This window comes from Parasteatoda tepidariorum, chromosome 5, assembly GCF_043381705.1.
Source record: "Parasteatoda tepidariorum isolate YZ-2023 chromosome 5, CAS_Ptep_4.0, whole genome shotgun sequence".
NCBI classification, from domain to species: Eukaryota; Metazoa; Arthropoda; class Arachnida; order Araneae; family Theridiidae; genus Parasteatoda; species Parasteatoda tepidariorum.
Genome location: NC_092208.1, coordinates 3,867,606 through 3,884,350, shown reverse-complemented (window position 1 = coordinate 3,884,350; position 16,745 = coordinate 3,867,606). Strand labels below are relative to the sequence as shown.

Genomic DNA, 16,745 nt, shown 5'->3' with positions numbered 1-16,745 from the left:
GCACATGTGAACAATTGAAGTGATACTTACTTTTATCATTATAGCTTGATTTGCAAAGGATTCAAAATTTTGCACTTCTTAATTGTTAGAAATAAACAAACAAACAAAAAAGCTTGGAACTATTAATAAATTCAAGAACTAAAAAGAAGAATTTAAAATTTGGCATTTCTTAAATATTAGAAATAAGCTAAACAAAACTTTCAAAATTTGTAACTACTAACAAACTCTAAGTCAAGAATGACTTGACATTCTTCAGTAATGTAATATGCCAAACAAAATGATGCTTGGAAATGTTGAAATTTTTTTTTTTAGTATCCTAATATTTTACTTCAAATAGTATGTTTTGATATAGTCATGTTGGGAAAATGCAAGAATCTGTTATTAAATATCTTCTAACAACTTTTTTTTCTAATTTTATTGCCCAAAAATGAATTAATTTTATATTATAAGCAGTTAAACTCGAATAAAAATACTGTTTTACCAAAACTAGGGGTTTTTGACAGAGGGTTTTTTGACATGACGGTAAAAACCATGGTATAAACCGGTTATAAACCGGTAAAAACCGTCATGTGTCAAAAACTTGCCAACCCTGATATATATATTTGTATAGATATGTGTGTGTGTTAAAAATTAATCTTAGCAATATACAATTTCCTTACTTAATTGTCAGTCCTAAATTTCATAAAATTCCTATAAAATCTAGAACAATCACATGTGGGTCTAATACTTATCCTAACTGCACCATTTTCTCTATCTACTGAATAAATTTATTAACAATATTATTAAAGAATGTTTTTCTTGAATTATCGCTCATATTCAATCGATTTTAGAATTTATTAAATAAAATAAAATTAGTTTTATTGTGACTTTTGATTTTCATGGTCTGTTCAATAGCATTCCCCTTTCTAAACTAAAAGATGTCCTTTTGAGATATTGCAATGATTTTAAAAATATCTTTAATTGCGATTTTGATTTTTGGAAAATTCGAATTAATTTTACGTTTTTAATAATCATCTTTACAATGGTTATTTATCCAAAAAACAAATCGACTAACTCTTTCAGATATTAAAAAAAAAACAATGGATACCCAACTAATATAATTAAGTTCTCTATGAAATCGTTAAATTAATTGTGTGTTATTATTATTAATAAATTTACTAAAAGTATCTTTGTTAACTAAATTTATATTTTTCCGTGTGCAAATCCGATTCCGGCAAATCCATGGCTTAAAATCTGTGTAAACCGTTCAAATCATGTTTCCTTTTTTAAATAAATTTTAATTTTCTAAAGCCATTAAAATTATATAATTAAATATCACCCTTATTAATTATAAACTTTAAATTATCTACTATAATGTTATTACCTTGCGCACATCCATTTTCGGGTCAATCCTTTCTGGTAAATTACAAATCGAACACGCTTCAATACTGAAGTACAAACGCGACATAAAAGAACCCTCTATTTACGCTTCTAACTTCTATGTGCGCTTGTGTTTTCATATTTTGTAATCTGGTAAACTTATAACTAAAATATTTAAATTCATTGTTGAAAGATTCCGGTATGTGTAAGTTCATTTGAATTTGCTACTCACTTTATATATTACGTTTTGTGCTTTGCTCTGTATTTTATTTTCTGTTTTTTGCTTGATATGTTTTATTTCGTATATTTTTTACTTAATGTTTTTACTGAATGTTTGTGTTCTTTTTTCGTTTAATTATCTTTTTTAGTTCTCCTTACACTATTGTATTGCTATATTTTGCTTTGACTATATTAATACAATATTAGAAAGCACTTCTTTTTGCGGTTATAGTCGCGAGAGCTGACAACGAGATTATGTCTTTTCATTATTTTTTCCCAGGTTTTTAATATTTTTTTTAAAAAATATTTTTAAAAATATTTTATTTTGTAAATATTTTATTTTATAATAAAATAACACCTAGACCCTGTTTTGTCTAAGTTTGACGAAACAAGATTTTTCTGAAAGAATTCTCTCGGGTTGTTGTCGAAACAGAAATCTGTATTCATTTTATAGAAGGCGCTTTTAACTTTATACCTGTAACTTGTTTGTGAAATGAATAGACTCAAAGATTTCCAGAATAACCCTCAGTAAAATCAATTTTAGAAAAGAAAAAAAAAGTACCGTAAAATGTCTCAAGTGAAATAACTACTAAATATTTTGTTACTGTATCGGTAAAAAATATTAGCGAATGACAAAAAGAAGTCAGATTAAAATGAATTTTTCCCGATGAATTTCTCTCGTTCGTAAATTGATCTTTTAGAATCCTTATCTGTTGCATTTAGTACGGTGAAGAAAGTCAAATGTGATTGATAGAAATGAAATAAATTGATAATAATTACCCTTTTTATTTCCAAAAAATAATCTCTTTTATGTTTTTTATATGACAGTAATATTAACAATTTCTGTAGAAGTAGTTTTTTAGAAAGGGTTACATTAATGTTAGCGTATTCTTGTATTTCCTAATTGGATAAAAATATTACACGGAAGTAAAATCTTGAAAAAAAAATGTACAAAATGAATAAATAAAAGTTTAAATTGATCATGAAATGATCAGCAAGAAGCATACCCCCCCCCCTCTAAGTAGCCGAATCTTTAACGGATGAGATAACGAAACTCCGGAAGAATCTATAAGCATCATCTATGTCAACAATGCATCTAATTATGATGCATTGTTGACATTCTGCATAAAACGATAACAATGTGAAAACAGGTTTCTTTTTGTCCAAAATTTATTCTTCCCTTTTTATCTTATACTAATATTTAATAAAAAAAGTTTTTTTTTTCTTCTTGTAAATTATTATGTCTTACCTACACCAGCAGGCAGCAAGTGATCGACATTCAACACAGGTAACGAACAAAAAATAAAATATTTTTTTAAATTCTACATTACCAATTTCTTTCACATTTCCCATTCAGATAGTGAATAATGAAAAAAAGTAAATTCTTAAATACCATTATTTCTTGCTTAAACTAACTAACATTAGGATGAACGATAATTACAATTTCCATTCAATATTCATTCATAACGAATAGTGAAAAAAATAAATTTTTTTTTGTTTAATATAATTTTTTCTCACTTACAAATGTCGACAATTAGCCTGAAATGATAATCTGCGCAGCATAATTGTTTTCAGTTAACATTCACTAATATTATAGTACACTTTTTTTTTAATATTCAGCAAACGTAAATTTTGATTGTAACACGGCTATACATAATACTTTGTATTACCAAACAAATTGATATATATTGATACATGAATTGATATTATATCAAGCATTTTACATTGAATTAGGGGTTTGATTGTTTGAATACTTTTACTTTTTTAATTTTTTTCAATATAGTTCTTATCATGATTGTGATTGTTTTAATTTATATAATTGAGTGTGCTTTATAAAGTATTTAATATATTTTTTTTCCGCGGAAGAATGTATAAAAACATTCTATTACGATATTGATTCATAATTATTATAATAATTAGTATTCGATAAATATAACTTAAAATTTCAAAACGAAACGTAACATAAGATATTAGAAAATATATAATATTAAATAAGAACAATCACATTAATGAAGCCTAAAACAGAGACGGACATCGAATAAATATTTTTAAGTGGTAGCTTATTAATTGTAATTCTTGGTTAAATAAATTCAATCTATTAGATTTTTATCTAACACTATTTCTAAATTATTCGTAGGTTTATATAAATCACCACTTTTTATAGTTATGTCACTCTAAACTTTTCAAAAAGCAGGCAAAATTAGTCAAGTATTTGCAAAATTTAGTTTGTAATTACTTACCGTTTTTTTAAATTATTTTGGCGTGTCCGGAGCAGTTGGCATCTCTGCTAAAAGTGTTATTAAATATTATAAAATATGTAATATTAAATAAAAACAATAACATTGATCTTGCCTAAAAGTGTTATGAGATATTATAAAATTTGTAATACTAAATAAAAACAATCACATTAATGAAGCTTAAAAGTGTTATGAAATGTTTCTCACTTCGTATTATTCTGAGAAAATCCATAATGAGACTATTCGAGAATGTTGTATTATCATAGTATTGTGTCATGATGGCTACTTATTTCACCCTCCTTGGTGAAATAATAATAAAAAATTAAGGACTTTAAAGATTTTTTTACATAAATTTCAAGAAATAGTGAAAAAAAGGAATTCATTACCTTGCATCATCCATAATTTTATTAACATCTATAGATACAAAAAAAAGAAGAAAATAATAGAATTTTTTTTTTAATATTTTATCTTAAAAGCTTTAAACGAAAACAGGACTGGTTACCCATTAGACAAATGCTTTTTCTTTCTGGATTGACTCTGTGAAACGACACAACATTTCAAATCATGGGTTGCAAAAACTATCTCCATGGATGTTTGTCGTAGGATTGATTTTCAAATTCTGCCTATGCATGTGTTTCAAGACATCACAAAATACTCTTCCTACTTCAACATTCATATTTATATTTAAATCGCCGTCAAGCCAGTAATAATGCCGTTAATAATAAAAAGAACAAGAAAAAAGAGTAAGCCTTTAATAAGAGTAAGTCATTAATAATGAAAAGAATATAAAAATACTTTAAATCATTATTATGTAAAAACATAAAAAATGTCTGCTAATGAAAATAAAACAGCAGCGGTCGTAATAACAGCGCATGCGCACTGTTTACTATTACTCTTGAACACGTTGAAAAGATTGTGGACGCCATCAAATCCAAATTAAGACCCATTTTGACAATTTGTAAAAAAAAAAAGAAAAAAGAAAAAAAAAAAGAAAGAAAGAAACAAGATATAGAAGGTTTTGGCTTGAACAAAAAGTATGGTTTTGACAAAACAACAATAACTAATACTTAAGCGACATTTTACACAGTTCAGAAAACGCAAGCAAAGAAAAGTTACATTTGCAAAAATAACAACAAAAAAACATTTCGAAGTTTAACTATTAGGGGGGGGGGAAGGTCTCATATGCCGCCATTTTGGGGATAAGAGTCCTTTCTGAGTAAAAAACCAAGTTAATAAAACGACTTATTTAAGATCCCTTCACATATGATTTGTAGAAAATTACATCGCGAAATCGCATTCAATTAACTGCCATTTAAGCTCTAGTGTTTATTTGCATAAAAGATTATTGTACAACGACAGACAAAACCAAAAACAAAAAAAAAGAAAGGTAAAGGTGGGAAAAGAAGTGTTGTTTGAGAAGAGAGTCTCGTGCCCTTGCCAAAATCTCGACCCGTCTTTTTATCAGATAATAGCGGGTTCGAAATCGCGTAATTCGCTTAAACACCGGTCTACGATCACCGCTTTACCTATGNTAACAGCGCATGCGCACTGTTTACTATTACTCTTGAACACGTTGAAAAGTGTGTGCACGCCATCAAATCCAAATCAAAACCCATTTTGACAATGGGTAAAATAAAATAAAAAATATATAAAAAGTTCTGGCTTGAACAAAAAATATGGTTTTGACAAAACAATAATAACTAATACTTAAGCGACATTTTACACAGTTCAGAAAACGCAAACAAAGAAAAGTTACATTTAAAAAAATAAAAAAATTCGAAGTTTAACTATTAGGGGGAAAAAGGTCTCATATGCCGCCATTTTGGGAATAAGAACCCTTTCTGAGTAAAAAACCAAGTTAATAAAACGACTTATTTAAGATCCCTTCATACATGATTTGTAGAAAATTACATCGCGAAATCGCATTCAATTAACTGCCATTTAAGCTCTAGTGTTTATTTGCATAAAAGATTATTGTACAACGACAGACAAAACCAAAAACAAAAAAAAAGAAAGGTAAAGGTGGGAAAAGAAGTGTTGTTTGAGAAGAGAGTCTCGTGCCCTTGCCAAAATCTCGACCCGTCTTTTTATCAGATAATAGCGGGTTCGAAATCGCGTAATTCGCTTAAACACCGGTCTACGATCACCGCTTTACCCATGATTAATTCACTGTCAGCGGTTTTTGTGAGGAATACTGCTTTTGTTTTAATTCCCCCCTTTTTATTTTATTTTTTTGATTTCCTTGAAAAGAATATCAACGATTCAGAAAAAGTCGGAATATTCTTTTTCAAGAAATATTACTTTGTATTCATAAAATGAAAATTGTTGTGTCTAAAAGAGAAATTCCGTCACGTCGCGGAAAAAAAGGAGCGTTTCGCAGGGAGCGGCCGACAGTTTATCAAATAATAATACGTTTCGCGCACATGCAGCGTATGACCGGTAGTTTTCGTAGTCTTTTTAATTCAAATGTCGCATAATTGAGCATGCGTTGTGCGATAAAGAAATACTTAAAGATGGCCAATTTTCCAACAATTTTTCTCTCTCTTTCTTCATTTTGGATTATTTTACCTGTTATTAAGGAAGCCCGAAACGAGGGAATTTAATTTGAAGTTGTTAGAGGCAACAAAAACCCAGTGATTTTGCCCTACCGCGCACTCAATAATAGTCTGACTTTCTTTTATTTTTCTGGGGTGGGGTTGACAAAGTCAGGTTAATTCGCACGTTGCTCTTAAATGACTTATTATTGGTGGAGTAGCTCTTCTTAAAGAAATACTTAAGGAAAAAAAAAGTATATAGTTTCAGGGAAATTTTATCTTATACTTAAATGAATGATTTAAGTAAAACAGTTTTTTTTTAATTGAAATTATTGATTTAAGTTCAAATATTGTTAAAAAAAAATTTTCAGGGAGATATATTTTATCTTATACTTAAATGAATTATTTAAATAAAGCAGTTTTTTTTATTTAAATTATTTATTTAAGTTAAAAAATTGTTTAAAAAATGGTTTCAGGGAAATTTTATCTTATACTTAAATGAATAATTTAAATAAACCAAAGTTTTTTTTTAAGTGTTGCATTTAAGTAACTCTTTTTAAGGATACTTCTTATACTTTAAATTGTTAAAAATAAGTATATAAAAATTAAGAAACGCTTTAAGGAAAAATGTTATCCTATATTTAAATGAATAATTAAACAAATAATTTTTTTTTTTTTTTTTTAAGTGTTGTATTTGAGTAGTTCTTTTTAAGGAAATACTTCTTATGCTTTAAATTTCTGAAAGAAAGAAAAAACAGTTAGAGGGGAAAATGTTATTCTATATGTAAGCAAAGAATTTAATACATAAAGCATATACTTCAAATTGTTAAAATTGAGTACTTTCAGGGAAAATGTTTTACTGTATTTAAATAAATAATTTTATACATAAAGCAGTTTTTTTCTTCTTCTAAGTATTGCATTTAAGTAGCTTTTCTTAAGTAAATACTTCTTATACTACAAACATAAATTATTAAAAAAAGCAACAATTTCAGGGAAAATTAAATCCTATATTTAAATAAATAATTTAATAAATGAATTAGTTTTTTTTTAAAAGATGCACTTTATAAAAACTTATAACGTGTAAAGTAAAATATTAAATGTATTACCTCTTCTCAGATACCTGATACGGACACCTTAAATACCCGAATACATTCGAAAAGCAAATTTTGAAATGTGTAAGTCTTTTAACTTTAATTCATGCTTGTTTTATATGCAAAAACGTGATAAAATTATACATTAAAAAATTCGTGCTGGGGCAAGGAGAATTCAAGGCTCGAAGGAAAGCAATACTTTTTTTGTTCAATTCGTACTATTAGTTCACACTCTCCCTATATATTGTTCAAATTTTAAATCGTTCATAAAATACTCTTTATTCATCCACTCAAATACATTTTTTTGAACTTGTAGTGGATTACACTTGATATCAATACAGTTTTTTTTTCAAATATTAATTCATTAATTAAATTTAATTAATTATTTTAGTTTCATATGGGTAAAAAAATTTTAATTATTTAATGAAAAGTAACTAAAACAAATTTTTTTTTATTGAACTAGGTTGGAATTGACTTTAAATTTTTTTTAAATTTTTTCTATAACTTGTTAAAAGTGTAACTTACAAGGGAAACTAGGGAAGTGTGACTCGCCTATTTTGAAATAAACTAGTGGGATGTATGCCTTATGAGGAATAATTTTAGGGGGCAACATTCGTTTCGGCCCATAGAGGGTCCCGTGAGAGATAAAAAATAATTCAATATATAGAAAAATCGGTATTTTATTACTTCAATGCAGACTATTAGATATTGTAATTGTCTCATACTCCAATTAATTTGTAATTAATTGGATAATTAATTAATTTGCTAATTATTAAATTAATTAACATTCGTTTCGGCCCATAGAAGGTCCTGTGAGAGATAAAAAATAATTCAATATATAGAAAAATCGGTATTTTATTACTTCCATGCATACTATTAGTTATTGTAATTGTCTCATAATCCGATTAATTTGTAATTAATTTGATAATTAATTTACTAATTAATAAACTATTCAGAAAATTAATTAATTGTTAATTAATTATTAATCAATTGTTAATTAATTATTAATTAATTGATTTGCAATCACATACTCCAATTAATTTTGATTTTTTTTAAAATTAGCCTAACAGGTTTTTCTGATAAACTACAGATATATATATATATAAAATTTTCGAAATCAATTTTGACAATAAATATGCATTATATAGTACGTCAAATTTAATTGGAGTATGCGACAATTACAATAACTAACAGCCTGCATTGAAGTAATAAAATACCGATTTTTCTACATATTGAATTTTTTTTTATCTCTCACAGGACCTTCTATGGGCCGAAACGAATGTTGCCCCCTAAAATTATTCCTTATAAGGCATACACCCCACTAGTTTATTTTAAAATTGGCGAGTCACACTTCCCTAGTTTCCCTTGTTAGTCACAAATTTATACCTTTTAATATTTAACAGAGGTTGACTATTTTAACTTTTCAAAATTCATTCAAACTCTTTGAAATTTAAATACTTTTTTTTTTTAAATTCATTTACAAGTATTATTCCACCTAAAATTCAGATTCTTATTTTAATTTTTTAAGTAAAGCTAGTACTTCCTTTAACCATTAAAAGTTCAAATCAAACAAATAACTTTTCACAATTACGAACCGATTTTTTTTCTTTAATAATGGTTGCTAATGTTTTTGTTCCTTTATTGTTTTGTTCAAATATTTATTCAAAAAGAAAAAAAAAAACTGAATTAGTTTTCGACTTGCGATGATTGTCTGGGACTACTAAGAAGTTAAATTTATAAAAAACCTTACTGAAATTAAATGTTGGTGGAATTTTTTTGAAAAATTTATGTTATTTATTGTGAGATATTCTATTTAAAAGCCTTTATATGCCAAACAATAATTTAATAAATTTTACAAACTTAATTAAATTAACAATAATCAGGTAAAAAATATTTTTACCAGATTTATAAAGTTTAAAAAATAAATTTATAGTAGCACAACTCCTGTTATTTGAAAATAGCACCAAAATACCTGTTATTGAGAAATACTAATCTCTGATGATGAAAAAAAGAGTAAGTAAAGACACTTGAGACGGTTCACTAATAACAAAATCTCTCTATTTACGCTTTTACCTCAATTTGCTCTTCTGTTTTCATATTTCGTAATCTGGCAATTTTATTACAAAAATGTTTTAAATAATTCTTGAAAATTTTCCCGTTCATGTAAGTTCATTTGAATTCACTGCTCGCTTTGTAGATTTCGTTTTATGTTTTGATCTGTTTTTTTCTTTACATTTTATTTTCTGTTTTTTTACGTGACATTTATTGCTTAATGTGTTCTATTATTCTATTTTGTTTCAATTATTTTTTAAATGCTCCTCACACTATTGTTTTGATATATTTTGCTTTGCCTATATTGATACAATATTAGAAAGCACTCCTATTTGTGGATATAATCGTGTGAGCTGATTAAAAGATTATATTTACTTTTTTTCGGATTTTTTTTTTAAAAAAAATATATATATTTTTTTAAAAATAAATTTCTTTCCGTATAAAAAGCGCGAATTCTTTTCTCTCAATAAATAGTGACTGATTATCATCCAAGCACCAATAATTTGAATAGTTTATCAACAGGAAAAAGTCAACCGATTTTATTACATTAAAAAATGTAATTTTCAGATACTCAATGCTTGACCAAGACACGTAAACACTTCATTTCATCGCGGGACGGTAAAAAAAGAAAAAAGAAAGAACTTTTTCTGCACATGTTTTGATTCAGAAATTGTGAGTGGGGGAAGGAAGAGTGGGAGCATTGCAGCAGGTGTGCATCGATCCACGCTTGCGCACTTGTTAGCATTTATCTGTTGAAAATAAAATCGTCTGCGGAAATAAAGAGTTCCGGAAATCAGAAGGTAGATTAGAAGTCGTCATGATGGACGAGCCGATGAGGAAACCCCGCAAANATCAATATAGCCAAAGCAAAATATATCAATACAATAGTGTGAGAAGCACTCAAAAATTTTTTTTACAAAAAATTACAACAAATGAAATCGAACACAATAAGCAAAAATATCACATAAAACCAGAAAATAAATTGGAAAAAACAGAATAAAACAGGAAATGAAATCTATAAAGCGAATTCAAATGAACGTACATGAACAGGAAATTTTTCAAGAATAATTTAAAATATTTTCGTAACAAGATTGCCAGATTGCAAAATATGAAACCAAAAGTGCAAATTGAGGTAAAAGCGTAAATAGAGGTGTTTTGTATTAAAGTGCGCTCTTACTGCAGTACTGAAGTACTTTTGATTTGCTAGTTACCAAGGATGGGCCCGAAAATGGATGTGCGCAAGGTAATATTATACTGGATAATTTAAAGAAGTTGACAACGAATAATTTTAGAAATGTAACATTTATTTAAGAAAAAAAAATAGAAAAGAGAAAGAAACATGAATTGCCTGTTTTGCACATAATTTAAGCCCCGGATTTGCCCGAAATGTATTTGGACATGGTAAAAATTATATAAATCAACGAAGAAATTTTGTAGTAAATTTATTTACAATAATATACAATTAACTCAATGATTTTACATAGAATTTAATTACTTTAGTTGGGTATCCATTGTTTTTTATCAAATTTTGAGAGAGTTTATCTATTTATTTTTTGGATAAATAAATATTACATATTCTCTTAATTCTATTCATTTCATTAAAAGTGGTATTTACATAGATGTTCCTAGAAACATTAGAATTCCAAGTAATTAGTTTATTTATATTAAAATTAAAATTATTTCTTTGATTTTATTCAATTTATAGGATTTTGAAAGTTAATCACAAAATATAAATTGAGTAAATTTTTCTTTTTATTTGTAGAAATTTTACTCATTTTGGCTTTTACAAGATCGAAACAAAGAATTTTGAAGTGTAAATTAATAAAATCCTATTTTCAATAAGATCAAATTTCATAATTGTTTTGAAAATTTTAAAACTTTATTTTAATTAAAAGATTTTGACGTAATTAAAAGCTTTAAATATAATAAATATCTTGGTAGAACTATATTTAATTATAATGATATGAGCAAAAATTTAGGGAGGATTAATGTATCCGATTATGAATGTCACTATGAAGAAGAAAAATATTTTGATTTTGTTGGTAAACATCATAAACATATTATCACTGGTAATTTAAATATTATAGAAAACTTAGAACTTAGGAATTTAATGACAAAAGGCGCAAAATTTAGACCCATTTACCATTTATCAATTAATAAAATTTTAAAATACTTTCTTATTGATCTCAATAGTTTTTGTTTAAAGATATCGAATAGATTTTCTCTACCTTTAGGTATGCTAACAGAATGGAAATGGGGTGTTTATTAACTTTAAAAAATTTGTTTTCAATAATAAGGATAATTTAAATAACAGTACCAATTCAACAAATTTTTCTGAAATTTTTCAATCAATTAAGCAACTTCAAAAAATTTTGTAATTACTCCCATAGACAAAGCTAACAATAACTATGCAATCTTCTGTAAAAATCCAAAAAACAAATCGATAATCTCTTTCAAAATTTGATTAAAAAAACAATGGATACCCAACTAAAGTAATTAAATTCTATATAAAATCATTGAGTTAATTGTATATTATTATAAATAAATTTACTAGAAAATTTCTTCGTTGTTTTATATAATTTTTACCTTGTCCAAATACATTTCGGGCAAATCCGGGGCTAAAATCATGTGCAAAACAGGCAATTCATGTTTCTTTCTCTTTTCTATTTTATTTTTTTTTCTTAAATAAATGTTAATTTTCTAAAATTATTCATTGTCAACTTCTTTAAATTATCCAGTATAATATTACCTTACGCACATCCATTTTCGGGCCCATCCTTGGTAACTAACAAATCAAAAGCACTTCAGTACTGCAGTAAGAGCGCACTTTAATACAAAATCCCTCTATTTACGCTTTTACCTCAATTCGCGCTTTTGGTTTCATATTTTGCAATATGGCAATCTAGTTACGAAAATATTTTAAATCATTCTTGAAAAATTTCCCGTTCATGTAAGTTCATTTGAATTCGCTACTCACTTTATAGATTTCATTTTCTGTTTTTTCTTCATATTTTATTTTCTGTTTTTTACGTAATATTTTTACTTATTGTGTTCTATTTTATTTGTTGTAATTTTTTGTAAGAAATTTTTTGAGTGCCTCTCACACTATTGTATTGATATATTTTGCTTTGGCTATATTGATACACTATTAGAAAGCACTCCTTTTTGCAGATATAATCGTGCGAGCTGATGAAAAGATTATATGTTTTAATTTCAGGTTTTTTATTAATTTTTTTCCTTTTTTTCGGATTTTTTTCCGGTTTCTTGTTATTTTTATTATTATTTTTCTTTTCACCCCTTTTTTTCATTGTTCTGTAATATTTCCCATGTTTTCTCCACATTTTGAACTATATATATATATATTATTATTATTATTAATTATATTATTAACCGGATGCGAATTATTTGAACCTTACAAAATGGCAATCAAGAATTGGAATTTGCAAATTTTAATTTCATACTTCGAATTGTTTTAAAATTAAAATAAAATTGTTAAACTGTCAATTATTTCTCTCTCATTTAACGAGAATTTTTTTCTATTCTGTTCCACTGTTCTTTCTTTTTTTATTTAATATTCTGATGGCTGTGACATTTAAAATCAGGAAGAAAACTTCCCATCGGTTAGTAATAGGGACATATATTTTTCCGACGGGGGGCGAGGGGGAGAGCAAGGTATACTTTGGTAGTAGTTTTCTCCAAGGAAATGTTAACGTTCGCTTATTTCTTGAGAGACGTTTATTTCTTTGTTTATAGAAACAATAAAATTATCTTTTTTTAAATATATTGGGTGAAACATTGTAATTTTTAGAAGGGGCTTTGTCTCAGAATCTATAAAATGTGCCCTCCCGGTTCCGCGGTTCGCTAGTCTCCTTAGCGGAGGAATATTAATATTATTACGCACAACTAATTAAGTTAAGAACCACGATAGACTGGCTGGTAGGGCACTGGGCCTATATCCAAGAGGTCGTGGGTTCGATTCCAGCCGGCCGAAGACTCCCCGTGTAGTAAGTGGGTGACTGATGCACGTTAAATATGTAGAGTCACAAACTCCTCCATGTTCCCTAAACAAATCAATAACCTCTGGAGATACTGATCCAGGAGTTTCCTTGTCTTCTGGATTGATTCAAAGTTACAAGGCTATGGAGTTGAACTTTAGTAATCGTTAACCCAAAATTGTGTCGGCTATTCACCGACTGCTTAGATCAGGGATGGGCAAAATTTTTTGATCGAGGGCCAAAAATCGAGAAAAAATTTTTTTGGTTGGCCAAATAAAACTTTCGAAATTTTAAAAAAAAGCAATATATAAGTTTTAATTTAAATATTTAGTGAAATGAATAAAATTGGGATTTCATTTCTAAAAGCTCCTTATATTAAGGTTCGAAGTGAGATGTGCTTATTTTAAGGAACAAGGCTAAATGCTTTTCTGTTAGTCTACTTCTGAAATGATTTTTAAGGTTCATAGTTGAAAACTCCTGTTCACATGTATAAGATTAAGCAAACATAGTGCTGATTTTCTGGGCAGGAAATATTAATTTTAGGAAACTAGCTTTTGGTAATGATTCGTAAAACTTTGGCATATTTAGAAACAACTGCTTCAGATGATTGTTAGATTGTCCGCTCGTTGGATCTTAAAATGCGCAGTCTGCCAAATGTGAAGTACAATTTACCTATATTAGATTCCTCGAGAAAGACAAACCCTAGTTCGAGCCAATCTAAGGCTATTCTATGAAGAACTTCTGCTTTCATCATTTTATCAATTAAAGCTGTTTGTGCTAATTATTTCCATCAATTTATGTTTTGTAAAACAAAAATAGAGAAGGTAAAAAGGTCATCGGTACTTTGGTAAAAAAGGAAAAACAGGAATAATTTTAAATAGTTTACAAGAAAATGGATGTATATTGTTTATATTTGCCACTGATCGGCAAATTAAAATTCTATCCGCGGGCCGGATAAAACCTTCCGGCGGGCCACAGTTGGCCCGCGGGCCGTAGTTTGCCCATCCCTGGCTTAGATGAACATTTCAATCGGCATTTTTGGGCGCAGTTTTTTTTACTAATTTAAACTTGAAAGTTTTTTCTCTCGTTCTTTTCATTTTGAGAATGCTGAAATAAATTCCACTTTTTGTACCAATAGTTTTTTTTATTTGGAATGGAGTGAGAACACGAATGTCAGTCTTTATTGATTTCATTCATGTAGAATTTACAATTCAAAATATTCAAAGTAAAATTCTCGTTGAAGCACTGCTATTTAAAGTACACCTATATATATTTGCCTATAAGAAGAAGAAGAAAAAAAATGATGGTAATTAAGAAAGAGCTTCAGTGACTGATCTCAGTTTAAATTCTCATTACCTGTAAGGAAATCATTTGTGGAAGAGGTTCGGCCCTTTTAAGTGGTTCCACCCTTGTGCTCTTCCACTGGAAATAAGTGCTCTCTTTTGCAAGACTGTCATTATCCAATCTCAAGGGCGGCTAATGGTCATTGGGGTCAATTGTCCGTAACCTGGTAGCTTACCACGGTGACCAACCTTTTTTTTTTTATTTGTCTTGCGGCAAAGAACATATTAAACTGGGTGACACTTGAAACGAGAACACATTATTGCAGCCACACACGAAGAAAAAAATTCGGTTGAAATTACCGTACTGCATCTACATTTCAGTTTCTTTTTCTTTTTTTTAAATTTGATTTTGAAAATAATATATTTAAACCATTCATTTGGTAATTTTTCAGTTCGTAAGGTAACATGAAATTCTGCTTTCCAAAATTATACTTCTTATTATCACTCATTTAGTAAAAATAAAAAATTGAAAAATAAATGTAACCGAATACTACGCGATTTTTATACCGCGCTGTAAAGAATAATGATAAAATTACCAAATTGTACCACATACTAGAAAACTATATTTTATTGTTAATTTTAACCAAAATCATAACTAAAGCTTTTCGGTAAGATCAGGGTGCGTAGCGTTTTTAAAAAGTGCTTAAAGGTGCTTATTTTTGATTTACGTATTTTAAAAGCTCTTTTTTTATTCGATGTTTGTAAAAAGTTTATATCTTTTAGAAAGAGATTTTTTCTTTGTCGTGTCGATTGTTTTGTTCTAAATTACAAAAAAATGCATGATTTTCACATTTTTCTCTGCAATATTTATCAGAAACTAGTTATTTTATCACGATTGTGTAAAGTTTTTGAAAATGTTTTTGAATTTTAATGATTTTATGTTCATAGATTAAGAACTTAAAACGATAGAGCAAAATTATTTTTATTGCTACACAGATCGCAATTATGATTTTCTTTCGGAAAGTGATTAAAAATATTATTTGAGTGCTTGAAAAGTACTTAAAAGGTGCTTATTTTTTGTTGAAAAATCTGGCTACTCACCCAGAAAATGAACGAGCTTTTTGGTGCTCTCATAGAGACAAAAACACGGTGAATTTTGCCATATTCTTGTAGTATTGACCATATTTTTTTCCCTAACACTGCTATAAAATATTTTATCAATGCTTTGAACCATAATCACTTTCAAATTTGTCGGAACTTCATGATAGTCAAAATTATTATTCCCTGAGTCGAAATTTTGGATGGTTTTCTATAGATGGTCCAATATAATTTTGATGATAACCATCAATAATTCCATCATAACCCATCATATTTTTTGATGGTAACCAACACAAATAACCATCACCCCAATGTAGAAATTCGGACTGATTTATGACTGATTTCGACTATTATTTTCGCTTTGTATGTTTTTGATGCGAAAAAAGTTTTGAATCATATAATGTCTTTCCGCTTTAGTTTCTTGAGATTATTTATTTTACAGTAATTGTCATAGAACATTTTCCAAATTTAAGGAAGAATAAAGCAATACAAATTTAACTGTCAATTTTCTGAAAAATTCCTTAAAAATAAGACACTAAATATCATTACTTTTCTTTCGTTCTTTTTTTTTTTGTTTTGATTTGTTTGTTTTATATCTTGTTGTAGTTGTATCAACTCAAATATTCTACTATATTAATACAACCATACCACTTTGAAAATGTTTCTGTAATTTAAATTTTTCTTTGCATTAAAAAAGTGCCTCGAGTAGTTTTGCTGTGCAAAAACTACTAGACTTAGAAACTTAAAAATAAGAAAGTATGTAGAAACAATACACGGGGAATATGATGGAATGAAAAAAAACAACTAATGTTAGAAATTTAGTTCACGAATTTTTTAACTTGTTTAACTTGAAGTGGAAAAAAAAAAAAAATAAAAA

At 27.7% G+C, this 16,745-nt stretch overlaps 1 protein-coding gene across 1 annotated transcript in view; it reads left to right on the top strand.

Annotated features, from left to right (window-relative positions):
* The window catches only part of LOC107442352 (LIM/homeobox protein Lhx1), a 101,909-nt gene that overhangs the window by 10,069 nt on the left and 75,095 nt on the right, over positions 1–16,745 (top strand).